At 38.2% G+C, this 14696-nt stretch overlaps 1 long non-coding RNA gene across 3 annotated transcripts in view; it reads right to left on the reverse strand.

The window, feature by feature from the left end:
• Nucleotides 1–14696, reverse strand: part of LOC109461125 (uncharacterized) — a 79284-nt gene that overhangs the window by 44244 nt on the left and 20344 nt on the right. The gene's annotated exons all lie outside the window — the stretch shown is intronic.

Consider the following 14696-nt stretch of genomic DNA (forward strand, 5'->3'; position numbering starts at 1 on the left):
AAAACCATTCATGAAACCAAAAATCAATAAATCTATAACTAGATGAATCGAAATAGAAAAACATCACAATATGGTGGAAGCTAACCCAAAAAACGAGGGCACCACTGGCTTCTTTTAAGTACTTGAAACATCAACTATCACTCAGATACCATGAGTAACAGCATCATTGACATACAGTCTGAAAGTCAGTTCCTGTATCAATCTGTATATGAGACATTAGCAAAGTTTAATCTCTTCTTTTTTACTTAAAAATATGTATAATTGTATACGTAGTGTATAAATAAGAATGTTATAATTCTGCTACATTCTTCCATATCCCAATGGATTTTATTTCACATCTCCTGGATATACCCACTTCACTTTGGAGATTATTGGCCTAATTAACGGGTTTGAATTTATCTTAGAAAAAAAAAAACCTGAAGATTTTTGAGCACAGGAGAAACATTAAACCAGTATTGTTGGAAAGTGAGTTTACCGATGCTATTCAAGATGGATGGAACACAGAATTTGGAAGTAGAAGGATGAGTTAGGAGATCAATGCAATAATCCAAACATAAGATGATATAAATGAAAATTAGTAGTGTGGAAATGACAATGAGAAAGCAAAAACAAAATCAACCGACCTGATCAAAGAAGAATGAGCAGAATTTATAGTACACTCATTTACCAGACAGGTTTTGAAGGTGTGGGTAGGATTAGGGTATTTGATTCACTGGTAAGCGCCCTATGGTTACATCATATATCAAATACCAGACTGTTCATATGTCCTCTGGGAAAGCAGAGTATTAAAGTGCTGCCACCACACAGATAAACATACTAGAGAAATTAAAGCAGTGCACATAAACATATGGGATTCAGCTGCCTAATTAAAATCCTAGTGAGCCAACAATGGCCTAAAACTGTAAGAGTGTAATGACTGCCAGAAGAAAGCAGCAAATTAGACAATCCAAGGGGAGACGACTAATATTTGTCCCAATTAACACTACCAATCAAAAATTAGCAAAATTTTAAACACCACCAAAAACAAGTTCAGTGAGAAATATAGAAAGGTTATATCAAATTTTAGATCCTTAGAATGATTTGATGCAAAAGAGCCTGGAACAGTGAACTAGACCATTTTTCTTGTTGATAGACCAGAGCGTGAATAAGACAGGACAGATGAGGAAGAATACAATCTTACACTACTTCAAAATGTCTGTATTATTAAACATTTTTTTCGCATTTTTAAAAACTATTTCTTTACTTATTTTCAGCTACAGTTGACATTCAATATTATTTTATATTACTTTCAGGTGTACAGCATAGCAGTTAGACATTTATATAATTTATGCAGTGATTCCCCCCATTAGTCCAGTACCCACCTGGCACTATACATAGTTGTTGCCACATTATTAACTATATTCCCTGTGCTGTACCGTTTTTTCACATTTAGTTATTTTATTTTTGTTAATTTGTTTTCAAATTCGTACATACTCAGGGTTAAATATTAACTGAAAGGCTTCTAATAAAAGCTATGTCCTGTCCTACCTACAATCACTTAGCCTCCCAATCCTTCTCCCTATAATTATATATAATTTAGTGATTATATAGAATTCTTTAGAAAAATGATTTTTTTTCACTTAATAACTTTAGTCATTGTATTTTTGCTTTATGCTATGAGAAATGATGATTGATCTATTTTATGAATAGATAAATTGATATCTGTTTTGGAAAACTTCCCCAATAGCACTATATCTGGTGGTATGTTGGAACCTACTTGTGCCAGATTGCAAAAGCCAATTGTTTTAGGACTTTTGTGAGCCAATTATTAAATATAGCCATTATTAAAACTAAATTACACAAACTTATAGTTAAATAAATTATGTTAAACACAAAGCTAACAAACACTAAAACTTACACTTCCTAATTATGTTACTACATTTTCCAATTATCTGTGTTGTTGAAGTGACTTACATTTTCATTACAGAAATATATTTATACTTAAAAAATTTTATAAACACCCTTAATGCCTTTCAAAAAGTTCTTTCTCACATTTATGCAAGTAATAAAACCCTCTTTCTCACAATAAAGATGAGTGGGTAGTCTACCTTCTGATTTCTGTGTTTTGTTTTTCTTTTTTATCCAATTGAAATAAAGCAATATTTATGGTGGGTTAGAGAAGAGATCCATAGAAAATGGTTACAAAATTCTCAAGTTTTAAACTGTGTGTGTGTGTGTGTGTGTGTGTGTGTGTGTGTGTGTGTGCGTTCTGACCCATTTTGTGTTAAAGGTAAGAAATTATGAGCTGGGTATATTATTTGAAACAGAAAATTATTAACAATAATAACAAAAGTAGACAAAAACAATCTCTAACTTAGTCTCAAAAGTTAACAAACTGGGGAGAATATTTTATTTTCCTGAATATGTATAAGTTAATCTGCATACCAAATAAAAGGCTTTTTGGTCTATTAACAAAGTTAAATACCTTTCAAATAGAAAGTTACTATACACAATTAAAAATTAATATCTCATTCATATCTTTAGAAATATTTCAGAGAGAATTTTAATTCCCAGAAACAGACAACCTGCTAAATAATAACAGCACTCTATTTTCAGTAAGTATACAATTCATTGAATTTTCATTTGCTTGAAAAAAACATTTGTATTAATAAAACAATTTGTGGTAATTAAAAAATATAACTATTAAGAGAAAGCTTACTGCCCTACAATCCTTCCATTTTGGAAAAATGTAGTAGAAGATTAGAAGAAGCAGACTAATTGCTTATAATGAAGAAACACGAAGTAAAATTCTGCATCAACAAATTTCAAGTCAGCAGATTGGTTCCCAGTATGTCTCACTATTCTTATCTCTACCTCTATCCTAGCGACTGAGATCAGCCTTTTTATATTTTGGTGGTTTTTAATTAAACACATAGATTCAGTGTGCTAATAATAAAGTATGCCTATCAATTACTTTGTTTATACAAAGATATCATCCATAAAAGGAAAAAGAAAAAAAAAAGACTTCTAAAAGCTAATTGGACATGCACTTTTAATTATATACTGAAATGTTTAACAGGCTTAATTTTTCAGAAGTGGTACCATGTGTCTTCAGATACCAGTTCAACAATTTCCCTTTTGTACAAAGTATGCCTGTTGACCACTACCCCAGTGAATCTCACTCCATAATTTAGGAGACATTATTACTATACTTTAGATAACTATGGAATCCAGTGGCTCTCTATTAATGTACAAGTTCACTTCAGTTAAGGATAGAAAGGGAACAGAGTCCAGTTGAAAGTATGAAGGGAAGCTGGGCAGAATCTAATTTAATTATCAGGGAATTATTCCACGACTCCGTCTGCCATAAGGAAAGTGCTCTGGGATCTTTAACGACCACAAGTGGTCAGGATTCTAGTTTTACAGATCATCCAATTAATTGCCAACAACATCTTTTGCTTTGCCATTAAGTGACAGGGCTGGGGAATCTACTCTGCTAATTAAAAACTTGGGCCTTGTGTTAATTTCCCAGAGGACTTTTTAGGGTTTGTGGGTATTTGTACATGACCACATAAACACAATGTAATAAGAGATACTTCTACCATGGATAGTGAACAAGAGAGACTTGAGTCGTTTCTTCTTCACTCAATTAAGGTTGGACAGCACAAATCAGACTAGAGTTGAAAAGTGCTAGACTCCTGGTCAGTTTCTAGGGGCCACCCTTACTCCATCTCTTCATCATGGGCAAGTGTAGAATGTACAAATTGCCTTGCACAGTCCCACATGACCTATGGAGGAATTCAACCTCGCTCTTTATAGCAGGTCCTATTTCAGGACCTTCATATACTCTTCAGGATGACACTGGGGGCGGGTGTGTGCGTGGAAATCCTCATTTTCTCATATTCTTACATTAAAATGTGACTCAAACTTCCTCAATTTCCCTCTCTTTGAAGGAAGCATAATGATATAATAATAACTGCCATTTCAAAAAAATTTGAGGAATCATCATTAATATTTTACCCAAAGTGAAAAATAGGAAAACTTCTTCAAATAGCCTAGCTGAGTGGTCCCCAAATATTACTCCATTGACCAATTGCATTTGAATCACTTTTGATCTTTATTAAAAATAGAGATTCCCAGGTTCCACTCCAGAGCTACTGAATCACAGTGACCAAGGATGGGAGCCAGGTATTTGAATTTTCAACAAGCCCATAAGGTCAGTCTGCTTTTTGAAAAATCACTGGGGTCTGATTTCCTTTGAGAGGCAAAATAACAAAGACCCATTGTGTGATTTTGAAAAGAAAACCTTGTCCATATATCACACACAGTACACACAATTTCTTTCTCCTTTTTTTTTGTGCTTGTTTTCTTTCTTTCATGCCCCTTGCAGTGCTTCTAGTTTAGATCTTATCATCTCAGTTATCAAGCTTAATTTCTTTCTTCCCAGGAAGCATTGTGTAAAATTACTTTGGGATCTTATTAAAATTGATGCTAATTAACTTGACCATACTTATTTTCACACTCAGATAATATGAGTAATTCATGAGAAACTGAACTTTAGACACAGGGAAGTTAAAATGCTTATGACGCAAATAGAGACATTAGAAAAAGATTATTGGACAACTTAAAGCTAACCAAATGCTACTTTTTCCTGTTACTGTAGCTGATGTTCCAACATAATCATCTGTTTTTAATTAGGGGGAAGGGAGATGTTTGAAGACATTGCAGAAATCTGGTACCATAACAGCAAGAGTGGAATGAAGATGGTCAAAACTTTCCGATGTAATTGAGATTTTATTCATTTGTAAAATGAGATGATTGTACTGCAGGATCTCTTAACTCCCTTCTCACTCTAAGCTGCCAGCAGTCCATGAATAATCACAATCCTTGAACAAATCCTCAGAAATTTAGCAAGAAAATGAACATGTAAAATTAGCAGAGTCACCTGTTACTCTTAGACGTGGACGAAAGAGTTAGGTGACTTTAATAAAGAAATTCAGGAAATATTACTAGGCAGGTAGGGTGATCAATTGTCTGGATTTACTCAGTACTAAAGGGTTTACCAGGACACTGGATTTTCAGTGCAAAAAGCTGGGCAGTTATAGCCAAACCATGACGGTTGGTCATCCTAAAGCCAGAGGTTCATGAGCTATAACTGAAATTTTTTTACTCTGTAGATATAATTAAGCTTTTGACACACTGAATGGTGAAGCTGGAACTCTTCAAATTTTGGACAGGTGACTGGGATATGACAAGTGACTTCTAATTATCTCTGGTATCCCAACTATGACTGGAGCAAAAAATATCACCTGAGAGTGAAAGGACCTAAGGTACAATCTAAATAAAAATCAACAGAGCACTTGAGAAGGAATGTAGATAAACATCTTTATTAGAAAGGGATCTGTATTGTATTGTAAACAGCACAGATTTACACACAGCACTTTAAACTAAAGAGCACATTAGGAAGCAAATTATTTTGTTAAAATCTAGTGCCTCCCAAATACTTTCAAAACTTCAAAAACAAAATAGCAGTTGACTTCTCTCAGAGGTAAGCATTGATGTGCTTAGCAAATGTAGCTATTTATCTGGTTCCCCAGATATTTCTGACACTAGATATGCCTGCTCCATGGATTTAGGCAAGAACATGGATCCTTCCAGAGAACTTATAAAGATGAATTCATAGTAGATAAACACTGTGCTTGCCTCATCCCCTGAACACATCAAAATTACAACTGAATTATAGAGCAATCAGCCTGGAGAACCATCTGAAGCCTAACTGAATGGAAGTTTTATAACTAAGGATATAAAAAAGAAACCATGTTGAGATTTATAGGAGTGGAGATGCAAAACAGGCTGGTCCCACACCCACATGTGGCGTTTGAAAATTAGGAGAGATATCTCAACCACAGAGGTTCCCCATGTAGGAGTGAGGGACCCCAATGCCCAACACCAGGCTTTTCAGCTCACAGTGCTGGTGCCGGGAAGAGGAGCCCCCACACCTTCTGGCTGTGAAAAACAGTTGGGATTCTGACCATCCAGGTGGGACAGAAGGCTGAGGGAAACCCAGACATCCTCTTAAACGGCCCACGCAGGCACTCACCCTGGGCTCCACAGAGGGAGGGCAACTCTGGGGCATTGGAGACATATGGGGAGTGTCACACGCGTGGTCTCTGGTCCCACTCCCCACACAAGAACACAGGATATGGTGAAGCCAAAAAGGAACACTAACGGAGCCATGGCTAGGGGGTTCATACCACTATAGTCTTGCCAGCGGCTGGGTTGGAGACACAGGAAGCAGGCTCCACACGATGCACAATCCGTTTCTCTGCCAACCCCTTTGCCAGCATAGCCACGGCAGTTATATTAGCGGCTAATGGCTAACCGGCAACAGCTGATGGCCACCCAGGCACAGTGGATGGCCATCTGATTACAACTGATAGCCATCTAATAACCAAGCCAGCACCTTTCCATGTGAGCCGAGAACCTGGAAATTGCTCTCTGGGACTCTGTACCCACAGGGAGAGACTGAATTGTGGCACTTTGGGGCAAAGACTGGAGGAACAGTCCTCACTTTCCCTGTGTGGATTCCTCCTCTTGTGCAGCCAGCAGGCAGGCACCATCTTTCCTGTGTTGAACCCGCCCCCACAGGACAAATCTGAATTTGATTGGCCTGGTGAGCTCCGCTGCCCCATCCTGCTGACTCACTGAGACACTTCCTCACCAACTTGCAAACCACAGGAGGCTTTATCAGTGGCTGAACCTTACAGGAGCTGGCAGGTGGCAGCACAACTTTGAGTGTCCTGGGGTTTTGTGGGCATACCCCTGACCCAGCAGCTGTCCTCAGCTCACAGTGTGGCCTCTCCCATATGCCTCTAGGTACAGCACAGGCAGTGACCAACAATAGATCACCTTGTAGCTCCTACCAGGTACTCCCTGGCTAGTCACAGGCCGTGGCTGACTTGAGCATGAACCAGAACCCTTCCCAAGAGGCTCCAGAACCAATATACTTGGAGGTTGGCTTCAGACCACAGCAGAGCACCACTTAATTAGGCCCACAAGCAGCACACACAAAGGTCAGTCTTAGCAGACACTGGAGCCCACTGGGGCGAATCCTGCTCCATGGGGTAAGCCCCCCTCACAGTAGCCCATAAGCTGTGGACATAGCCAAACCCGATAGCCAGTCAACCTGATGGTCAATACCACCCACACATGCCAACAGCAATCAAAGCTCAACTATAACAGTAGGGCACACACAACACACACAAGGAGTACTCCTGGAGCACCTGGCTCAGGTGACCAGGGAGGCTGTGCCACTGGGCCCCACAGGACCCCTCCTACATAAGGCCACCCAGCAAGACTGGAATACATAACAGCCCTATCTAATACATAGAAACAAACACTGAGAGATTTGGAAGACAAGGTAGCAGAAAACATCCAATTGGAATAGCAAAAAGAAAAAAGAATCCCAAAAAATGAGGATAGTTTAAAAGACCTCTGGGACAACACGAAGTGTAACAACATTTGCATCATAGATGTACAAGAAGGAGAAGAGAGAAAACAAGAAATTGAGAATCTATTTGAAGAAATAAGGAATGAAAACTTTCCCAACCTGGTGAAGGAAATAGCCATACAAGACAAGGAAACGCAGAGAATCGCAAACAAAATGAACCCAAACAGGCCCACACCAAGACACATTATAGTTAAAATGGCAAAGGTTAAAGACAGAGAGAATCTTAAAAAGCAGCAAAAGAAAAGCAGTTAGTTACCTTTAAAGGAGCTCCCACAAGACTGTCAGCTGATTTCTAAACAGAAATTTTTCAGGACAGAAACGATAGGCATGAAATATTCAAAGTGATGAAAAACAAGTACCTACAAATAAGGATACTCTACCCAGCAAGCCTATCATTTAAAATCAAAGGACAGATAAAGAGCTTCCCAGACAAGAAAAAATTAAAGTTTATCACCACCAAACCAGTATTACAAGGAATGTTATAGGGATTTCTTTAAGATGAAAAACAAAAAGAAAAAGATAAGCAATATGGCAATAACTACTTATCTATCAATGTAAGTGATTAAATGCTCCAATCAAAAGCAGAGGGTGGCTGATTGGATAAGAAAACAAAACCCTTACATATGCTGCCTACAAGAGACTCACTTTAGATTGAAAGACACACAGAGACTTAAAGTAAAGGGATGGAAAAAGTTATTTCATGAAAATGGAAATAAACAGACAAAAAATCTGGAGTAGGTTTTACGAGACAAAATAGACTTTAAAACAAAGGCTATAACAAGAGACAAAGAAGGATCCAGTAATCCCACTTCCTGGTACTTATACAAAGAAACCCAAAATGCTACTTTGAGGGGATGTGTGCATCCATATGTCCATAGCAGCATTGTTTACAATGGCCAAGATGTGGAGGCAGCCTGGATGTCCATTGATAGAAGAATGGATAAAGAGGGGGTGGTACATATATACAGTGGAATATGGCTCCGTGATGGAAGGGAATGGGTTCTTGCCATCTGCAACAGCATGGATGGACCTGGAGGGTATTGTGCTGAGTGGAGTATGTGAGACAGTAAAGACAGATGCAATGTGATTTTGCTTATGTGTGGAACCTAAAGAACAAAATAAACAAACAAAACAGAAACAGACTCTTAGATAGAACATTTTCATGGTTGCCAGATGGGAGGGGTGTTAAGGGAATGAGTGAAAAAGAGGAAGGGATTAAGAAGTACAAATTGGTTGTTACACAGTAGTCATAGAGATGTAGGGTATAGCATAAGGAATATTGTCAATAATATTGTAATTAACTATGTATGGTGTCAAATGGGTACTAGATTTATCAGGGTGATAGATGGGAGAAGGGTTGGGGAGCAGGGTGAAAAAGGGGAAGGCATTAAAGTACAAATTGGTAGTTACAAAATAGTCATGGGGATGTAAAGCAAAGCATAGCGAATATAGTCAATAATATGGTAATAACTATGTATAGTGACTGGTGGGTACTAGACTAGTCCAGGGGGATCACTTCTCAAATTATATAAATGTGTAACCACTAAGCTATACACCTGAAATTAATATAAAATAATATTGAATGTCAACTGTAAATAAAATATTAAAAGGGGGGAAAGTGGAAGGGCAATAAGTGGTCCAAATTTCCAGGTGTAAAACAAATAAGTTACAGGGATGTAATGTACAGCATGGGGAATACAGTCAATAATATTGTGATAGTGTAGTATGGTTTCAGATGGTGGCTGGACTTAATCATGGTGATCACTTCTTCAGGCATATAAATGTTGAACAACTATTGTGTATACCTGAACTTAATAAAATATTGTATGCTAATTATATTTTTAATAAAAATCTCTTGGGCCAGCCTGGTGGCTCAGGTGGTTGAAACACCGGGCTCCTAACACCAAGGTCATTGGTTCGATTCCCAATGGGCCAGTGAGCTGCTCCCTCTGCAGCTAAGATTGTGAACAATAGCTCTCCCTGGAGCTGGGCTGCCATGAGCAGCCAGAGGTGGACGTGAGCGGCCATGGGCTGCTGTATGCTGCCGTGGGCTACCATGTGCTGCCATGAGCTGCCGGTGGCCAGCATGAGTGGCTGGTAACCATCCTGAGGGGCCGGCAGCCGGTGAGAGCTGTGGTAAGCTGCTGTGAGCGGCTAACAGATGACCAACTGCCTCAGCCAAGGGGGTGCACAAGGCTCATAATACCAGCATGGGCCAGGGAGCTGTGTCTTACACAGGGAGCTGTGTCCTACACAACTAGACTGAGAAACAACGGCTTAAACAAGATTGGGGTGGGGAGACAGAAGAAAGGGGAGAAATAAATAAATAAATTAATTAATTAATTAATTAAATCTCTAAAAATTAAAATGAGCATGGGAAAAAAAAAGAAGAATTCATAAAACTGAGGAATTATTTCATTTCACTTTAAAGTCAACATGAAAGATACCATGAAGTTAAAAACGTATACTTAGAAAGGATCCTGGAAAAAAGGTTGGAATAGGAAGCACCAAGAATCTGTCTCCCCACCCAGATAACAATTACACTGGCAGAATCTGTCTGATGTGACTATTTTGAAACTCTGAAGTCTACTGAAGGCTTGCAACTTCCAAGGGAAGGCTTGTATGCAATTTGTGGTTAATTTTAGTCAATTTCAGCTCTCAGCGTGGAAAATGAGAGACAAAAAGAAAACTATAAGGTATATAGAAAATAAATAGCAAAAAAGAAAGAAGTCCCTCCTTAACAGTTATTACTTTAAATGTAAATGGATTAAATTGTCCAATAAAAGACAAGAGAATGGCAAAATGGGGGAAAATGATCCGACTATATGCTGTCTACAAGGACTCACTTTAGGTCCAAAGACACTAATAGGCTGAAAGTGAAAGGATAGGAAAAAGATAGTCCACACAAATGGTAACCAAAAGAGAGCAGGAGATGCTATACTAATATCAAACAAAAGAGAGTTTAAATCAAAAAAGTTTTTTAATGGGTATAGAGTTTCAGTTTTGCAAGACAAAAACAGTTCTGGATATGGATGATGGTGATGTTTGCACAACAACATGAAATACTTAATATTGTTGAACTGTACACTTAAAAACAGTTAAGATGGTAATTTTTATGCTACATGTATTTTACCAGAATAAAAACAAAACAACTTTTAAAGAAAAAAATACATTTGTGTTTATACAATCTCCTAATTCAGAAAGGGATTTGGCTTTTTAGGAGGTAGTGATTACGTTTGTAGAGACAGTAAGATAACCTCCATTGTGGTTTATTAAAACAAGGTAGAGAGAAGATCCAATAACAATAGCTTGTCCCTAAATCCAATGGACTGATATCAACCCGTTTCTTGACCGACTTCTCAGCCACATATGACAAAGTTTATCACTCCCTTCTTTCTTATATGAACAAAATATCAAACTTCTAAATATAAAAGATTTCTAAATCTAATAGTGTCATAGTGTCCTGAGCCTTTCTGATGCCTGAGGCAAAAGGAAAATTCAGTAATTCTGATTTTGTCTCTATTTAAAAGTTTGATGTTTTGCTCATATGGATCTTTTGCATTGACTTAGGTTTTATATATATATATATATATATATATATATATATATATATATATATATATATATATATATATATATATATATATATATATATATATATATATATTATATTAAAATATTGTTGATCTTAATTACTGGGTTTTTTGGTACCCCCTTAAATTTTGAATCCTGAGGTGAGTCCCAACCCTAAAAGGACTCTTACCGTTACTTCTGTGACAAACCACAGTTTACTAGTTTTTCTGCTCTCTTTCTGGCCTCTCCTTCCCAATCTTTGCAGCTTTTCCTCTGTCAACTAAATGTCAATGTCCTTCAAGTTTCTTTTTAAGTCTTCATTCTCTACACATACTATCCAAGTGATCTCAGTTGTTTCTACATTCTATTGATTCTCAGCTGTTTCTTCTTCACTTTACTCTCCAGCAACATTAGCAGCCACATTATATGGATAACTTAACCCTAATCAAACCTAATTCTCTGCCTTGTGAGTCAATTCCTATTCCCACGATGCATTTCTGGAGACCTACTTCCCACTTCCAAAGTTTTTCCTCCTGCCAAAATTTAAATCATTGTTCCCATCGAAACCTTCTCGCCACCTCCCTCATACCCACCTCATACTGTAGGGTATGGGAAGGGAGAGAAAGAAACAGAAACCCTCTAGACCTTCCATTTTAGTCTTCCTTCTATGCTCAAGTTGCTCAACTATGCCAAAATATCTCTCAATTTCACCACTTCATACACACTGTCCTTTCTATATGGCATTTTCCCTTACTTTTACTAGCAGATTCCTACTTATCCTTCAGGTCTCTGCCTACATATGCCTTCCCAGGAGACCTGGTCTGACCTCTAGATTACACTGGGTTCTCCTTTAAGTGCACCTATTGAACTCTGTACCTTCTTTTTCACATACCTCATTATGCATTATTATAACTAGTTGTCGGATTTTTTTATCTTCCCCACTAAAACACAAGCTCCCTGAAGGCAAAAGCCATGTCCATCTTGTTCACAATTATATATCCAGCCCTAACATAGTGCTCAGGATGTATCAGCCGCTGGATAAGTAATGATGGAAGATGAGGGCAGTCAGTGAGACTCAAACATCTTCCAAACAAAACCTGTGCAATCGATGAGCAATTGAGCAAACGAGCAAAAGACAGCAAATGCAAAGATCACAAAGTCCAGCCACTATTAGGAAGCAGCTAAATAAAAAAACCTACTTTTTTTTTTTTTTTTTTTTTTTGCTAAATAACCAAGACTCCTTGCCCTTGTGCTGTCTGTGTAATAGAGCACAGTCCCTTCATTGCCTTGGTTGTCCTAGGGTCACTGAAATCTTGGCAGAGCTCTGCAGGGCCATCTGGCCTTTAGCATCCCTCCTGAAATTCATTTCTGCTCTTTTATGATCAAATGCTCTGCCCATTGATCTTTTTCAGGATGTAGGGTTTTATTTGCTGTTCACTGGCTATTGCATCACATAAAGCGTAGTACATAAAGGTTTCACACAGCAGTAGGGAAGAGATTCAAATTTGCCAGATCCCAAAAGCTCAGGGTGATGTTAAGAACCCCTACTTAATATAGTTAAGTTCACAACACTCTTCAAAGAAGATTATGTTGGGCTGGCCCGGTGGCTCAGGCGATTGGAGGTCGGTGCTCCTAACTCCCAACGCTGCCGGTTCAATTCCCACATGGGCCAGTGTGCTCTCAACCACAAGGTTGCCGGTTCAACTCCTCGAGTCCCACAAGGGATGGTGGGTTCTGCCCCCTGCAACTAAGATTGAACACGGCACCTTGAGCTGAGCTGCCGCTGAGCTCCCGGATGGCTCAGTTCGTTGGAGCGCATCCTCTCAACCACAAGGCTGCCAGTTCGACTCCCTCAAGGTATGGTGGGCAATGCCCCCTACAACTAACAATGGCAACTGGACCTGAACCTGGAGCTGAGCTGCGCCCTCCACAACTAAGACTGAAAGGACAACAACTTGAGTTGGAAAAAAGTCCTGGAAGTATACACTGTTCCCCAATAAAGTCCTGTTCCCCTTCCCCAATAAAAATCTTTAAAAAAACAAAAATTATGCTGATCAAACAGGAATCTCTTATTATATAAAGTGTTTGATATGAACACAAATTGTTTTACTGGTCAACAATTTGAAACAAGTCTGATTCCATAGGTTAAAAAAAATTTCATTCTCTAACTTTAACCTGTCCATTGAAACTGATGGGTATATATAAAACAAAAGTCAACCAACTCAAGCTGGAAAATGGAGAATTTGGCTTTGGGGGACTTCATTAAAGACTGCAAAAATAGAAAGAAATCTTTCTTGTCCTGGGAGAATGAAGACTGTCACACGAGCTGGACATGTGCACAAAATACCCAGCTTCTTATAATCCAAAAAGTGCAAAAAATTAATTAAAAAGTACAGAGAATAGAGAACTTCATTAACCTCACTGTGTGTGGTTAATACTCCTTATTAGCATATGGGGATTTGTCACAAAATACTCTCAGAGCTTCCGCTGACCATATATCCTTACATGTACTAAGGGCTTAGACTCACATAGCTAATAAACCTCACTACCAAATTAGCATCATCTATAAAAATACTGCAGACTAAAATATTATAAAACTGTACAGCTGAATGTAAATCTTGAAAGCATTTTTTTTTTTCTGTATCACAATAAGCATGAGCCCCATTTATAAATGTGATGCCAAAAATAGACACACACTGCTTGGTGTTTGGAGAAAGATATTGTACGTGCCACTCCACACTGCAGAGGCACTTTACAATAACTATGAGTACTTTTCCAATCCGTTTTCCCTGGGCTCTTTCCCTCTGAACATCAATATGTGAGCCAAGGGAGCTTAGATGTAGGCAGGAGGAGGCACTGTGATAATATAAGACTTGACACTGACTGCCTCCCAAACTGCAAAGAATAAAAATCTGTTGTAGAAAGACCACGCCACTTAATACTGTGTGTCCCACTCTTGGCTTTTCGTGCAATGCCATATCCTCATATTTTTCTTCCAATTACACATCCATAAGGTAAATCTGTGTACCAAAAGTATAATGAGGGATACATTTTATATCTTTTCCCCACAGAGGGCAGAGTTACCAGCCCCTGAGATTTTTTTTAACAGTCTGGCTGATAGTTTGGTGCCAACACCAGCTGCTGGTTAAATCATCTCATCAGCCAGGATGAGGTCTTTTGTTCTCCTGCTTTTGTGACTTCATTTTTTTAAACATTTAATGTTGCCAACAATTCCAAATGGTGTCTCATTACTTTTCTCCAATGTGTTTCCATGTGAAGATTAAAAACTATTGTGTCTAGACCAAATTATAATAGGAGGCATAAAAGACCGACAGTTATAAGACCTACAAATAGATGTGTCCCTACAATGGTTTGAAAAGGAAACTTTTTTATTATCAAGCCACAAAAGGGAAAAATGCATCTCCACATTCTTTTGTTACCTATATTCATCAACAACAATAGCAATGATTTATTGAGTACTCACCAATATCACAAGAGGAACTCTGGGAGTTTAAATTAGTAAAGTTAGACCTATGCAGTTTATCAATTCAGAACAAGGTCAGACATTTGCTCACAGAAACAAAAAGGCTCTTTTGTTTCTAACCATTTATGATTTAAAACTCTCTCTCTCTCT

Source organism: Rhinolophus sinicus, linkage group LG02 (assembly GCF_036562045.2).
Source record: "Rhinolophus sinicus isolate RSC01 linkage group LG02, ASM3656204v1, whole genome shotgun sequence".
Taxonomy (NCBI): domain Eukaryota; kingdom Metazoa; phylum Chordata; class Mammalia; order Chiroptera; family Rhinolophidae; genus Rhinolophus; species Rhinolophus sinicus.